The sequence below is a fragment of the Bubalus bubalis genome, chromosome X (assembly GCF_019923935.1).
Source record: "Bubalus bubalis isolate 160015118507 breed Murrah chromosome X, NDDB_SH_1, whole genome shotgun sequence".
NCBI classification, from domain to species: domain Eukaryota; kingdom Metazoa; phylum Chordata; class Mammalia; order Artiodactyla; family Bovidae; genus Bubalus; species Bubalus bubalis.
In genome coordinates, this window is record NC_059181.1 from 21,048,817 (window position 1) to 21,060,963 (window position 12,147).

Here is a 12,147-nt window from a genome sequence, read left to right on the forward strand (position 1 = left end):
CTCTTTGCAACCCCATGAATCACAGCACACCAGGCCTCCCCATCCATCACCAACTCCCAGAGTTCACCCCAACTCATGTGCATTGAGTCGGTGATGCCATCCAGCCATCTCATCCTCTGTTGTCCCCTTCTCCTCCTGCCCCCAATCCCTCCCAGCATCAGGGTCTTTTCCAATGAGTCAACTCTTCGCATGAGGTGGCCAAAGTATTGGAGTTTCAGCTTTAGCATCAGTCCTTCTAATGAAGGCAGTGGCACCCCACTCCAGTGCTCTTGCCTGGAGAATCCCATGGACGGAGGAGCCTGGAGGGCTGCAGTCCATGGGGTCACAAAGAGTTGGACGCGACTGAGCGACTTCACTTTCCCTTTTCACTTTCATGCATTGGAGAAGGAAATGGCAACCCACTCCAGTGTTCTTGCCTGGAGAATCCCAGGGATGGGGGATCCTGGTGGGCTGCCGTCCATGGGGTCTCACAGAATCAGACACAACTGAAGCGACTTAGCAGCAACAGCAGCAGCAGCTTCCAATGAACACCCAGGACTGATCTCCTTTAGGATGGACTGGTTGGATCTCCTTGCAGTCCAAGGGACTCTCAAGAGTCTGCTCCAACACCACAGTTCAAAAGCATCAATTCTTTGGTGCTTAGCTTTCTTCACAGTCCAACTCTCACATCCATACATGACCACTGGTAAGACCATAGCCTTGACTAGACAGACCTTTGTTGGCAAAGTAATGTCTCTGCTTTTTAATATGCTGTCTAAGTTGGTCATAACTTTCCTTCCAAGGAGTAAGTGTCTTTTAATTTCATGGCTGCAGTCACCACATATAAGACATATTATATGATATTTTTTCCTCTGTCCGACTTTACTCTGTATGCCAGTCTCTAGGTCCATCCACATCTCTGCAAATGGCACAATTGCATTCCTTTCTATAGCTCCGTGTTATTCCCATGGACACAAGCTAAATGTCCACGAATGGAGGAATGGATAAAGAAGATGTGGTACAAAGATGTGATAGAATATGACTCAGTCATAAAGAGGAAAGAAGTCCTTCCCTTCTTAGTTCCATTTGTCTAGTCTCCTGTGGGTTTTCTGGGAACACTTCCTAATCACCCATTTTCATGTGAAACCTTATCTCAGGCTTTGCTTTAGGGAAACTAGTCCAAGTCACACACCTTTTATGTACCCATCCTATTCTGAGTGCTAGGGGTGCCGCCATGAACAAGTCAGTTATAGTCTTATTCTGGTGGAGTTCACTCATGTTTCACTAACTGAGACACTGCAGTGAGAACCCATGTCAAATAGGTTCCCACAATAAAGTTTATATTTTAGACACTCTGTACAATTCTATATTTTCCTCTATGGGGGAAAGAATATAGGCTTTAGATTTAGAATCTGAATCTGTGTCCTGAGTTCTTTATGTATTAGCTGTAAAACCTTGGGTAGCTGCATTTGACTCACTGAGGCTCGGTTTTTCCATTTATAGTGAATTTATTAATGCCTGCCCTGCTAAACCGGAGAAGGCAATGGCAACCCACTCCAGTACTCTTGCCTGGAAAATCCCATGGACAGAGGAGCCATGTAGGCTGCAGTCCATGGGGTCGCAAAGAGTTGGACATGACTGAGTGACTTCACTTTCAGTTTTCACTTTCATGCATTAGAGAAGGAAATGGCAACCCAGTCCAGTGTTCTTGCCTGGAGAATCCCAGGGATGGGGGAGTCTGGTGGGCTGCCGTCTATGGGGTCACACAGAGTCGGACACAACTGAAGTGACTTAGCAGCAGCAGCAGCAGCCCTGCTAAACTCACGGGGTTGCTGTAAGGTTCAGTTCAGTTCAGTCGCTCAGTCCTGTCCAACTCTTTGCGACCCCATGAATCACAGCACACCAAGCCTCCCCATCCATCACCAACTCCCAGAGTTCACCCAAACTCATGTGCATTGAGGCAGTGATGCCATCCAGCCATCCCATCCTCTGTCGTCTCCTTCTCCTCCTGCCCCCAATCCCTCCCAGCATCAGGGTCTTTTCCAATGAGTCAACTCTTCGCATGAGGTGGCCAAAGTACTGGAGTTTCAGCTTTAGCATCAGTCCTTCCAAAGAACACCCAGGACTTATCTCCTTTAGGATGGACTGGTTGGATCTCCTTGCAGTTCAAGGGACCCACGAGTCTTTTCCAGAACCACAGTTCAAAAGCATCAATTCTTCGGCGCTCAGCTTTCTTCACAATCCAACTCTCACATCCATACATGACCACTGGAAAAACCATAGCTTTGACTAGATGGACCTTTGTTGGCAAAGTAATATCTCTGCTTTTTAATATGCTATCTAGGTTGGTCATAACTTTCCTTCCAAGGAGTAAGCGTCTTTTAATTTCACGGCTGCAATCACCATCTGCAGTGATTTTGGAGCCCAAAAAACTGAAGTCTGACACTGTTTCCACTGTTTCCCCATTATTTCCCATGAAGTGATGGGACCAGATGCCGTGATCTTAGTTTTCTGAATGTTGAGCTTTAAGCCAACTTTTTCACTCTCCTCTTTCACTTTCATCAAGAGGCTTTTTAGTTCCTCTTCACTTTCTGCCATAAGGGTGCTGTCATCTGCATATCTGAAGTTATTGATATTTCTCCTGGCAATCTTGATTCCAGCTTGTGTTTCTTCCAGTCCAGCGTTTCTCATGATGTACTCTGCATATAAGTTAAATAAGCAGGGTGACAATATACAGCCTTGACGTACTCCTTTTCCAATTTGGAACCAGTCTGTTGTTCCATGTGCAGTTCTAACTGTTGCTTCCTGACCTGCATATAGGTTTCTCAAGAGGCAGGTCAGGTGGTCTGGTATTCCCATCTCTTGAAAAATTTTCCACAGTTTCTTGTGATCCACACAGTCAAAGGCTTTGGCATAGTCAATAAAGCAGAAATAGATATTTTTCTGGAACTCTCGTGCTTTTTTGACGGTCCAGCAGATGTTGGCAATTTGATTACTGGTTCCTCTACCTTTTCTAAAACCACCTTGAACATCTGGAAGTTCATGGTTCACGGTTCACGTATTGCTGAAGCCTGGCTTGGAGAATTTTGAGCATTACTTTACTAGTGTGTGAGATGAGTGCAACTGTGTGGTAGTTTGACCATTCTTTGGCATTGCCTTTCTTTGGCATTGGAATGAAAACTGACCTTTTCCAGTCCTGTGGCCACAGCTGAGTTTTCCAAATTTGCTGGCATATTGAGTGTAGCACTTTCACAGCATCATCTTTCAAGATTTGAAATAGCTCCACTGGAATTCCATCACCTCCACTAGCTTTGTTCATAGTTATGCTTCCTAAGGCCCACTTGACTTCACATTCCAGGATATCTGGCTCTAGGTCAGTGATCACACCATCGTGATTATCTGGGTCATGAAGATCTTTTTTGTACAGTTCTTCTGTGTATTCTTGCCACATCTTCTTAATACCTTCCGCTTCTGTTAGGTCCATACCATTTCTGTCCTTTATCAAGCCCATCTTTGTATGAAATGTTCCCTTGGTGTCTCTAATTTTTTTAAAGAGTTCTCTAGTCTTTCCCATTCTGTTGTTTTCCTCTATTTCTTTGCACTGACCACAGAGGAAGGCTTTCTTCTCTCTCCTTGCTATTCTTTGAAACTCTGCATTCAAATGGGTATATCTTTCCTTTTCTCCTTTGCTTTTCACTTTTCTTTTCACAGCTATTTGTAAGACCTCCTCAGACAGCCATTTTGCTTTTTTGCATTTCTTTTCCACGGGGAAAGTCTTGATCCCTGTCTCCTGTACAATGTCATGAACCTCAGTCCATAGTTCATCAGGCAGTCTGTCTATCAGATCTAGTCCCTCAAATCTATTTCTCACTTCCACTGTATAATCATAAGGGATTTGATTTAGGTCATACCTGAATGATATAGTGGTTTTCCCCACTATCTTCAATTTAAGTCTGAATTTGGCAATAAGGAGTTCATGATCTGAGCCACAGTCAGCTCCTGGTCTTGTTTTTGCTGACTGTATAGAGCTTCTCCACCTTTGGCTTCAAAGAATATAATCAGTCTGATTTCGGTGTTGACCATCTGGTGATGTCCATGTGTGTAGAGTCTTCTCTTGTGTTGTTGGAAGAGGGTATTTGCTATGACCAGTGCATTCTCTTGGCAAAACTCTATTAGCCTTTGCCCTGCTTCATTCCATAATCCAAGGCCAAATTTGCCTGTTATTCCAGGTGTTTCTTGACTTCCTACTTTTGCATTCCAGTCCCCTATAATGAAAAGGACATCTTTTTTGGGTGTTAGTTCTGCAAGGTCTTGTAGGTTTCATAGAACTGTTCAACTTCAGCTTCTTCAGCATTACTGGTTGGGGCATAGGCTTGGGTCACTGTGATATTGAATGGTTTGCCTTGGAAAGGAACAGAATTGATTCTGTCATTTTTGAGATTGCATCCAAGTACTGTATTTCAGACTCTTTTGTTGACCATGATGGCTACTCCATTTCTTCTAAGAGATTCCTGCCCACAGTAGTAGATATAATGGTCATCTGAGTTAAATTCACCCATTCTTGTCCATTTTAGTTCGCTGATTCCTAGAATGTTGACGTTCACTCTTGCCATCTCGTGTTTGACCACTTCCAATTTGCCTTGATTCATGGACCTAACATTCCAGGTTCCTATGCAATATTGCTCTTGACAGCATCGGACCTTGCTTCTATCACCAGTCACATCCACAACTGGGTATTGTTTTTTCTTTGGCTCCATCCCTTCATTCTTCCTGGAGTTATTTCTCCACTGATATCCTGTAGCATATTGAGAACCTACTGACCTGGGGAGTTCCTCTTTCAGTATCCTATCATTTTGCCTTTTCATACTGTTCATGGGGTTCTCAAGGCAAGAATACTGAAGTGGTTTGCCATTCCCTTCTCCAGTGGACCACATTCTGTCAGACCTCTCCACCATGACCAGTCCATCCTGGGTGGCCCCACACGGCATGACTTAGTTTCATTGAGTTAGACAAGGCTGTGGTCTACTGTAAGGTTGACTAAAGTTAAATATTTGTGAGAGCCTTTATAGCATATAACCCAAACTTAGTCATTACCTGGAGATATCAATAGTACATGAAGAGTCAACAAGCATGGGTTTGGAAAATGGAAGTATGTTGTGTCATTTTGTAGAACATGTTCCATATTTTATAAGGCACTGCTTTAAAAATTAACTAATATTTTTATCCTTGCTGAATAAAACAAGCATGATTTGATAGGGTTTGTGTGTCAAGGTTGGTTAAAAAGAGCCAGCTGATACATAAAGCAGGCAGTGCAAAATGTAAACCCAACTCTTGGAGTTCTGCTAAGTGTAAAGAACAGAGTAATGAAGCAAGTCCTAGCAAGAAGCCCTGCCCCTGATAGGTACCGAGTCCAAGCCTCCACCTCCGGTACTAGGGCTTTAATAGCTGCCTTATGTAACTCCATCTTCTGCTGGACACTTGCCAATTCTCTTATCTCCTCTGATTGTGCAGAAAGAGCCTCTTTGATGTATTCCATTTGGTATTCAAGAGTCAGGCTCAACAGTGGTGTAGGAATGAATCTCTGTGCCTGCATGGTATTGCTTCTGAAGGCTACAGTTCTGAAGTGCCTGATTCAGACTGTCCGGAGTTAATTATGTCCACAGATAGTGTTGATGGGAAAATCCAAAGTGGGTTAAACTAAAAGGGACTTTCCCTGGAGGAATCCAGAATGTTTCTGAGATGCTAAGGGCAAGGCAGGCATTCACACCTCACTCGGGACTGGAAAGAGAACCTGGAAAGTCAACATGTAAGTGGAGGCAGACCCCTCCTATCAGTACTTATTTCACTCTTTGGGATCACAGTCTTTGCTAGTCCCTGTTACTGGCTTCATATTTTTCTGACTCTTCAGGCTGATTCTTCTGCTCTCTTTATATATGGCACGTCTTAGCTGCCTCTAAATGGTGGCCTTCAGGTTGAGTTTACATCAGCTTGCACAATGACTGCCGACAGTTAGTCGTCCTGACCTTTCTTTGTCCCAATACCAAATGGTGAAAGCCATTTTTCCATGCCAGTATACACTCTGAATTGGTTTCTCTGAATCTCTTACCCACTTTTGATCCAGTCAGCTGGGGTCGATGGGTGATTAGAGCATAGCACTGACATGGCTTCAGCACCTCAGCTCTGGGCAGGGTGGTGGGGTGGGAGGTAATTCTTAAAGAAATGAAGCACAGGGTAGGCACACATTTATAAAATATATTTACTGCAGCAGCAGTTCAGATGAATTCCTGGGCTTGCTCACTATGTTTCCATCACCCACATCTATTTAGCTCTCTGCAAAAAAAAATCACCACAAACCAAGCAGCCGAGGGCAAGTCTGACAGAACCATCGGGACTACACGAAAGTTGACACCATTCTGGCTTGTCTAAAACCCATCCTTCTTTTGAAACCTGCAGTCTTTTGACAGTTTGCTCCCAAGCAAAAGGACTATGTTTATATAGGAAAGGATACTATTTTACTTCCTCTAATATAAAATCTGGGCTTATTCTGGCTTTTTTTTTTTTTCAAAAAGATTAAATTTTTATTCCATTAGCTTCTTGGAAAGGGTTATTTTGCCTCAAATTCTGGTGGAGCATTCATTTCAGTGATGAGTAAACAAGCCCACATTGCTGTCAAGTATTTCATCAGCACTAAAATTGGGCTTCATTAAAGGCAAGATGGGACTTTAATTTCTACAGTCTGATTCATGTTTTATGGCCAAAGTAAAATAAGGCATTTTCATTTGAAGGAGGGAGTGAGAATCTGCTTTTGTGGCTCCAACAGATCTTTCTAGTTTGTGTTCCTTTGTAAAGCCCTTTGGGGCTAAATGCTCTTTCTTTGAAGTAAGAGGTGTTTGCTGGAAGCTTTTATTCTCTACCAGAATGCTTCCTCTTCCAAAGACAAATCCAGACTGAGAAGACACCCAAGTTCTTTTGTCTTCATAGAAGGAAGCCTGTAGACCCTCAACTCCTGCAGATTTGGTTTTGGTAAGGAGTTTGGGAACTTTCAGGTAGACTGAGGTATGATTGGGCTATGGGCAAGATAGCTGAATGAGAAACCCACTTGGGGCAGTTTTGGAGTAGAGAGACTTCCTTAGTGCTAGACGTATACCAAGGCTTTACTTTTATGTTTTAAATTGGAGGATAGTTGCTTTACAATGTTGTGTTGGTTTCTGCTATACTACAATATGAATCAGCTGTAAGTCTGATTCTCTCCCTCTTGAGCCTTCCTCTCCCCCTTCCAGGTCATCACAGGGCACTGAGCTGAGCTCAGTGCTATACAGCAGCTTCGCATTAGCTATCTGTTTTGCATATGGTAGTGGATATATGTCAGTGCTACTCTCCCAGTTTATATCAAGGCTTTAAAGTACAATATCTTCCATGTCAGGCCAAGCTCAGATGTGGTAGAGGTCCTTTTTTTTTTTTTTTTTTTTTTTTTTGTGACTTCACAAGGAATGTTAAACTCTGATTTTTGTCCTGGGCATGGGAGCTCTTGCTCTTATTCTCATGGAGGCAGATATGTAGCGACCAGAGCTGAACACGAGGATTTGTGAAACTGGTCAGAACTGGGATGCTCCTGCCGTAGCTTGAGTGGAAGGTGGCATTCTTGTCAAGGAGCTGTTTGAGTTATGGTTTGGATCTTTTCTACTCACCATTGCAGGTCTACTTTCTGGCCTTTTTCCAACCTGCTCTGTCCCAGCAGGCTGATGTTTGTGGATTGCCTTTATAGGCTCCCTTGCCCTTTGGCTTCAAGTTGGTTTTGGCCAATGTGAGGTGCCAGTAAGAGCTAAGTGGGCAGGAGAATATAAACCTGGGTTTTTATTTGCCCAGCTCCCACTCTGCCCATTCATGGTGGGTTGGCTTCCATTGCTGAAGGCAACAGCTTCTGTCTGATGCCTAGTGCCATCCCTGGAGTACTGGATTATCCATTGTTGGACTTCCTGAAATAGACTTTTGTGCAACTCACCACCATTTGAGTGTACCTTTCTCTTTCCTGCCAGGAACCTGACTGGGACAAGTTGGGATAGGCCTCTCATTCTCCCATGGATTTCTCTCCCTAGATCTACTTTTAGCTATCTAACCTGCTTCATGGTTAGACAAAAAAAAAAAAAAAGTGAACTAATTTTCAGGGATACTGAAAGGATGCTGTGCACAAAAGAACCTCTATTCCCTACTTTTCTTTATTAGGAGATGAAATCTTCCATTCTATTTAGAGATAAGGTTTTAATTTAAAAGATACCTGGGAGAGGCATCACATTCAGCACTTTTAAGAATAACTAGGAGGAGTAGAGCTAGGGTCTAGACATTGAGAGTACAAAGATCATCTCTGATCTCAGACTTTATAATGTAGGCCAATAACTGAGAGTAAATTCTTTCTTGATAGTATGTTTTGCTAGAGAAATAGGAAGGCTCTGGGCTTTTGATGACAGAGTCAAGTTTAGGGAGACTGGAAAATGGGGGCAGCTTATAGCTTCAAAGGCAGATGGGCTCATTACCTTTCTCATTCTTATTCTCTCCCCCAACCTTTATTCTAGTATCCTTGGAGTCTTTTCAGAACTCGAAGGAACCTGGATGATAATTTACTAAAGGTTTCTCCCTAACAGATTGGAAAATTGAGCTTCAGAGGTTAAGTGGTTTACCCAAGTCATACAACCAAGCCCTTGACCCCTAGGTTTTTGAAAAGGCCTTGATGAAATTTCTCAGCACAGCTACTGAAGACCTGGGCTGTGGCTGGGCTTGGAGACTGGGTAAGAAAGAAAGGCAGACTTGAGTACTTCTCTAGGTAAGTCTGACTTCCCTGGTGGCTCAGATGGTAAAGCGTCTGCCTGCAATGCGGGAGACTTGGGTTCGATCCCTGGGTTGGGAAGATCCCCTGGAGAAGGAAATGGCAGCCCACTCCAGTACTCTTTCCTGGAAAATTCCATGGACAGAGGAGCCTTGTAGGCTACAGTCCATGGGGTCGCAAAGAGTCGGACACGACTGAGCCACTTCACTCAGTACTAGGTGAGTCAGTGTAAAGAAAGGTCTTTATGTGAATCTTATTTATTTGTCCTTTCTTTTTTAAACATTAGTATTTTGGAGTAGTGCTGGGAGCCAGAGTGAGGAACTCTGCCTGTGGCAAAGGTCATGAGGAAGGAGGCTCGGCATACGCAAAGGTGGGATCGAGCCTCTGGAGTCCCCCTGGAAATTCTCGAGCATCTACCCCCAAAACCAGAGTCTGCCTACTTTACTGCTTTGTGCTCTCACCTACACCTCTGACTTTACGGGGGGCTGTCCCACACCACCTCTCTCTGAAAAAGAGTTAACTTACAGCTCCAGTTAATAAAGTTCCTGGGTGTGACAAGAGTGTTTCAACCTACAAACTCCTTTGGAAGTCCTCTAGCCTGCCTGAATAGGTTCTTCCAGCCACACGTGATTGTTCACAACCTCCCAACTGTGAGAGGCATGAGATGTTCTAAACTGTCTAAATACAGATTCCTTTGAGCAGTTAAAAGATTGATTAGAAATTGTATTGGTGAAGAGTTTTTCACTTATTGCACCAATGTTTGCTGCTAAGTTTCCATATCCCTTACCTGCCGTGTCCCTGGCAGTGTATTGATTAATATAATTGGTGTATAGGAATGTAAGTAGTAGCTTTAATGTTTGTAACCTTGGACCCTTGAGTTAATTCTTTTTCTTGTTATAGCCCACCACACCTTTGCCCTATAGGAATGCAACTTTATCTAATGCTTTTGGAGGGTGGCACCTGACTAATCACCTTTAGAGAAAAATAAGTTTTCTGAAGAAAGGGTCTTAAAATGTTAACAGGCCTCCAGGCCATAAGATGATGTAAATCACCTAAACTTTTGCATATGATAAGTTTGCAGGAAGAAAGCCTGGCTTACTGCTGACTCTACCCCTTCCCCCATTATCCCCTATGCACAACTTAAGGTATAAAAACTACTTTGGAAAATAAAGTTCGGGCTTTGTTCACCAAAACTTGGTCTCCCCATGTCGTTCTTTCTCTCACCTTCTGGCTGAATTTCCATCTGGGGCATGGAGGCTCGTCAAGCCTACTAATTTTGCCTGGGCTTCTAAGATCTGACCGGGGAGGCCTTAGTGTCTCCTCTCCTTCGGGAGAATGGGAGGTTGCCTGTGGCCTATGTAGGTGACACAAATTCCTTATTTTGGAATTTTATTAGCTTTCAACGTAAACCAAGTTATTCAGCCTCTTGTCTCCACTAAATTTTCTCACTGAGCTATCCTTATTTAACCACTCTTTATATCCTTAATTATCATTTAATTAAGCAATTGTTTCCTGATCCTCGCTGACGCAGTCCCCGCTTCGAATTCCCTGGATCCACCGGGGCTGGACCCCTGCAGAGTAGATTTACAATGTGGTGTTACTTTCAGGTGGACAGCAAAATGAATCTGTTATACATATATGTATATATACTCTAAGATTCTTTTCCCACTGTAGGGCATTACAGAATATTGAGTAGAGTTCTTTGTGCTTATTTATGATAAATGATAAGGAGGAGAAAAGCAAAGCAGTCCTATTCAGTGTCTTGAACAGCATGTACTACATTTTTCTGGACTTGGAAAACTTTTAACAGAGGAATGATAAGAATTTAGTTGGTACAGTTTGCCCAGAGCAGTCTTGCTGACCTGTAAGTGTCAGAATTGATATTTCATATCCTTGCCAGGTAGCCCAGCTATGTAGATGTATACAAATTAAATTTCGCTATCTAGCTCCACTTGGCCTCATTGACATGGGCCTTATCAATTAAATCTCTTTATAGCAGGCTCTCATCAGAAAAGAGTCTGCCTGTGATGTGGGAGACTTGGCTTCAATCCCTGGGTCAGGAAGATCCCCTGGAGAAGGAAATGGCAACCCACTCCAGTGTTCTTGCCTGGAGAATTCCATGGACAGAGGAGCCTGGTAGGCTACAGATGATGGGGTCACAAAGAGTCATTTGTCTGTCTAACCTCAATATTCACATTAGTGGAGAAGGCATTGGAGAGACAAGTGAGAAGCCAACAGCCTTGGGGGTGGGACTTCCAGCGAAAACCAAAAGCCTGCAAAAGGAACATTCCTAGAGTGACATGACCTCGTGGTGGGTGGACATAAGGTTGGGAGACAGGCTGGATGAGATAGTCTTGGATTAAAGCCACAGTGTTAAGGGAAGGATGAGGCATGACTTCCAGGTCGTGTGTTTATTGCTTTTAATTTTGTTTAGAGAGGATGTCTATCAAAGAGAGGTGAATTTGGGGAGGAGAAGCCCCCTATTACATATTTTGCAGTATTGAGATCACAAAAATCCAACAGATGAATTTATACTACAGGGGTGTGTGTGTGTGTGTGTGTGTAGGTATACAAGAAAAGATGTCACTGCTGGAGAGTTTGCCAGACAATTACAAGATACATAGTTTATATGGAATTGTTTAGGTTATAGAACTTACAGAGGCATGATAACTGCTATCTGAGGTTCTTCCTACTTTGGGGGAGGCCGCTCTGCTGATGAAAAGACGCAAAATCTTACTATAACCCAACACCTCAGGAAATACATTGGGATGGAGTGACCATGGAGAATGACTTGGAAAAGGATCAGGTGGTGATTTGCCTGGAACATTTTTAGAGGACATGCACCCTGCAACTCAGCAAGGATTTATGATTCTGTGTGATGCATCATGTACCTACTAGCAGGCAGGACTTCTGGAATTTCCAGGATTTACATAAAAAACTACTAAGACTTCCGGCTCTGACCTAGCCCAGCCCTTAGCCCACTCCCACAGGGACCCCAGGTTGGGAGACAGATCTACACATCCTGTCCCTACCCTAATCTCCCAACTTTGAGAGATTCTGGCCAAGGACCCAAACACACACAACCATTTTGTGCATTCATCACCAGATGCCATGACATCCCGAGAAGTGCACAATTTTCAACTTTTATGGCTGTCTCCTTAAATGGGCTCTTAAACTCCACAGTCCTTGAATTATGACAAGCTTTCAAAAGAGGTCCCCAAACCAAGGGCTTGAGCACTCTATTTTTAAAGGAGTTGCTTACTTGTAGCTGATAGTTCCCTAGCAGGAAACTGGCAGTCATCACATCCAACCCACATTCACAGCAAATGTAGGCTTTTAGAGGGGAG

The 12,147-nt window shown here is 43.5% G+C and overlaps 1 protein-coding gene across 7 annotated transcripts in view; it reads left to right on the forward strand.

The window, feature by feature from the left end:
* The window catches only part of LOC102403295 (choline-phosphate cytidylyltransferase B-like), a 205,361-nt gene that overhangs the window by 181,070 nt on the left and 12,144 nt on the right, over positions 1 to 12,147 (forward strand). The gene's annotated exons all lie outside the window — the stretch shown is intronic.